The sequence below is a fragment of the Podarcis tiliguerta genome (assembly GCF_965153285.1).
Source record: "Podarcis tiliguerta genome assembly, chromosome: 17".
Lineage (NCBI taxonomy): Eukaryota > Metazoa > Chordata > Lepidosauria > Squamata > Lacertidae > Podarcis > Podarcis tiliguerta.
The window spans coordinates 20,347,430-20,351,743 of NC_139550.1; the positions used below are offsets into that span (position 1 = coordinate 20,347,430).

The following is a 4,314-nucleotide window of genomic DNA, read 5'->3' on the forward strand; positions in this document are numbered from 1 at the left end:
GGTTAAGAATTTAATTCCTTTTGGAGGTCCATTCTTAACCTGAAACTGTTCTTAACCTGAGGTACCACTTTCGCTAATGGGCCTCCCGCTGCCACCGCGCAATTTCTGTTCTCATCCTGAAGCAAAGTTCTTAACCCGAGGTACTATTTCTGGGTTAGCAGAGTCTGTAACCTGAAGCGTCTGTAACCCGAGGTACCACTGTATAGCCAAAAATACCCCCTCTGACCCCTAAAAAGCTCCTACATGGTGCAGGTTTGCATGGGATACTAAAAAGGGGTTCAAGAATATGTGGAAATCTGTACACGAACTTCATTCCTTCAGACTTTTCTACTGGCCCTTTCACAAGTGATTTACATACCCTTCCTCATTCGCTGGATCATCACCTTGTCGTGGTGTGTGGGCTTGCAGGTTCCTATAACCTTTGTGAGCAAAGCCGTTGGGAATCTCATACTCCCATCAGGGTTACCCAAGGTGGTAAGGTCAAAGGAAAGGAGCTAGACAAAGAATGATCCAAGAAGTCCTCAATAGCAGAACAGGAAGATGATAACAAGCGGTATGTTACAACGGCTGTAAAGCTGGATGAAGGCTGCAGCAGATAAGAATCTACTGGTTGTCGTGAGTACTCATGCCATTGGAACAGAGCTCTACTGCGAAGTCTGTGTGTTGGTCAGCGTGCACTGATCTACACACATAAAACAAATTCACACACAGGTGTCTTCCAAAAACCCAACCCAAACCCCCAAAGTCCCATGGCGATCGGCAAATGGTAATGGGACCAGAATCATGAAATCTGGAAGCCCCTAGTCATCAACCAGCACATGGGCGGTGGGTACAGATTCAGTTGTTCTGACTCAAGGAACGAGGCAGTTGAGCAGCACGGCAGCTATATCCATGACTGAGCAGCCCTTTTTAGGATCCACTCTGATCACACCAAAAAGGGAGAGGGCCTAGAAAAGATGCCCTGGACATAGTCTGCCTCCCTTTTCCCCTGATTGGATTACCACGCCCTGTGGGGTCAGCACGCAGCGGTCGTAAACCAATGTCCCCACTGTGGGAGGGCGTGTGGACCCAGAATTAGCCTCCACAGTCACTTACAGACTCATTCTTAAAACCATGTTTATGGAAGACAATCTTACTTGGCTATGAGTGATCACCAAAGAAGAAGAAGAAGACATACCCTCCAACATTCCTCAGGTGAAAAGAGGGACATTTCTCATTTCCCTTCCTCGACCGCCTATTTTTTGCCACAGAACATCTCCACCACCACTGCAGCAACAGGACACAGCACAGACACCTTCCACCGTCCTGTAGAAACCCTTTAATCCTGATTTTATTCAATTTATTCTTTGGTAGATTTAGAAAAAGAAAAACACCAATGAATAAAAAATCAAGACTCCTTGCGTTCTGCTCCCCCTTGCTTCCCGCCCTCAGAGCTGGTACATCACGATGAGCCATGGGAGCCAACTCCTAGGGGCCGACGTTCCTTCAGCCCTCCCAATAAAATATTTGAGGGGTCTGGGGGCCCCCGAAGTTGAGGGAAATTCCCATTCAAATGGTGTGTTTGTGTGTGTCATGTCATGTGATTGCTTATGTGGGGTGGTGGGCTTATAAAAATGAAAGGGAGCAATGAACTCTGGAAACTTATGTTGGGGAGTTGAATGCTGTGGATCTCTAATGTTAATTTGTAGTCTAAAGAACGAATCACCTTCCTTTTAGTAGCCACTAGGCAACTCATTGCTTAAAACTTGGAAGTCTCTAGAACATTTGCAACTATCACTGGAAACAGAAAGCATTGTTGTGAGGAGTCCCCCTGCCCCCCCCCCCGGAGGGGTAGGATATATGCCTAGTCCCTTCTAATTCTGAGATCCGGCAAGGTTTCCAATTTTGGAATGAGCCTGGTGGGTCACCCTATATGGGTTGGCTGTATTTGCCTAGATGGGCCAAATGCTGTACAAGCCTGCCGTAGAAGGAAGCATGTGTCTGTTCCTATTTTGCCTTTTATCAGGAAGCAGATGTACACAAAATACACTTGTAGCATATTTCAGACATGATGTATGTGGTCTTGTTTCTGCACAGGCAACCTGTCTGAGAATCATCATGTGTGAACCGGTCCCGAGAGACTGGGCAAACACAGGCATGTACAATTTTCTAGAGTCAGAAAAATCCAGTGGAATTTAACAGTGCTTGGAGATAATTGATTAAAAGCCCCACATGTCCACAGAATCTAATCTAAAGGGTGACCCTTCCACAGAGGTCACTTTATTAATTGCATCTAAAGTGCTTATTGGCCCTTTCTTGCCTCAGATGAATGTGGGTGCTAGGGCTACAGAAGAGCAAGCCTCTGGAGCAGAGAGCAAGTCAAAGAAGTTATGTTGCCATGGTTTGTAACTACTTTTCCATAAATGTTTTTCAGTAAGGTCATGGCCTGGTTGATTAATTTCAAGCACTCACATTCATCTACTGTGCTACGGACAGCTTAAGGCAGATGTTCGCTGGAGCCATTTCCTGCTAACTTATATCTCCTCTCTGTGTTTCTTTTCAGTATTTACCGTATTTTTCTGCGTATAAGACAATGCTTTCTGCTATAAAAAAAGAGGCAAAAATTGGGCGTCGTCTTCTACACGGATAGTGAATGCAGAGCGGGTACGTGTGATTAATGGCAGCAGCAAGCAGGAGATTGCCAGCGGCAATTGGGCGGGTGATTGGTGGCTGTGCCAAAGCCTGCTGATGATTGGCTGTGGCAGTTGGGCAGGCGATTGGCAGCTGTGGCAAGTGGGCGGGTGGGCTGTTGGTAGTGATGAGTGGGCAGACAATTGGTGGTTGCGGCCAGGTGTGCAATTGGCAGTGGCTGTGACAAGCGGTCAGCAGTAGTGGACAGGTGGGTGAGTGATTGGTGGAAGTGACCTCCCCTAACCCCTTCTTAGGGTATCTGCTTCACCACTGTCTGTTATGCTTGTGTAACCTAGAATTCTTATGTTTTTCCACAGCCCGATGCTGCATGGTGTTGACAATGATTGGTTGTTAGAAGTCTCCTCAAGTAGGTCTCATGTCCAGAACCATAGCAGATCAGAAGTGGAGCATAAAGGAGGGTTTGGGGGGAAGAGACTGGCAAAATGCGGTTGGTCAGGCAGATCGACGAGATTATGGATCAAGACAGACCCTCAAGGGACTTATGGACAGAGCACGAAAGAATCAACTTGGCAGAATACAGTATCGATCCTGTGGCAAAACTTGATTTTACTGATTGTCCCTGTAGATCCTGAGCGGTTGGTAGCCCCAAAACCACTAGATTCCTATCATAAATGAAAGAAGACATTCTTTCCCAGCAATTTATGGTTGATTCCATACATACCACATCTCTATTCCCCAAGCCACATTTCCTCTAAAACTTCAGCTTTTGTTGAATTCACGATTGTTACCCTATACTTTGCAAGCTGTTCCAACTAGCACTGAAGATATGTAGGTCACTCCTAACAAGAGCATACTTATAGCAAAGAATTGAACTTGAGGTCTCACTGTGATTCTGTTGGCAGAAGACTCCCTTGGATCTATAAATAGAGAGCCAGTCACAGTAGCCACATTCCACATTTTAAGCTATGTTGAAAATTGCAGCACCGGCCAAGATATACAAAACAGCCACAAAAATTATTTATGAGCTTATTTAAATGCCTTGAAACTAAATAATGTCAAACAGAACAGACACTTTTTAATGGTGATAAGGTTTCAATCCTACAAGCATTTACCTGGGCATATGCCTCCATTGAATATAGTTGTAATTACTTTTGAATAAACACATGCATAGGAAAACACTGCTTAACTGAAATCTTAAGTATCTATACCTGGAAGTAAATAAGTCAAGAAAAGTTCTTTTAAAAGAATATGTTTATTGCTCTTTTGTGAGAATTGTATTTCTTTGTACCCAAATCCTTCCATTTTTATAAAGTTATATTTTTATAAATGTCACTGGGCTTGATCTACTGTCCAAAACCTGGATTTCCTGAGAGTGCACAATTCTAAAGATATGTGAAATGTATACATTCCAAGTTTGGTTTCCCGTTGTTATAAGAGACAGTAATTGTGTTTGTTTTATTTCTAGACAAATGTTTGTTAGAATCTCCTGTTAAAAATCTGGAAATGTGAATGCTAGAGACAATTTTAGGTAATTGTTTTGCCCCCCAAGGCCTGTCATGCTGCAGCTGGGTCAGTGATCTGGGCAGTGGAAGGTCTGGCGATAGAACCTACTCCAGGTTTAATCCTGCACACTATATCGCCAGACTTTAGCAAGGAGAAAGCAAGGTCAAGGTCAAACCCAGG

General features: G+C 44.3%; 1 long non-coding RNA gene across 1 annotated transcript; it reads left to right on the forward strand.

The window, feature by feature from the left end:
* The first annotated feature begins 539 nt into the window (after window positions 1-539).
* LOC310668238 lies at window positions 540-3,365 on the forward strand. The gene is made up of 3 exons (XR_014506668.1): window positions 540-615; window positions 2,543-2,643; window positions 2,988-3,365. It is a non-coding gene; the product is annotated as an uncharacterized lncRNA (long non-coding RNA).
* The last annotated feature ends 949 nt before the right edge of the window (window positions 3,366-4,314 follow it).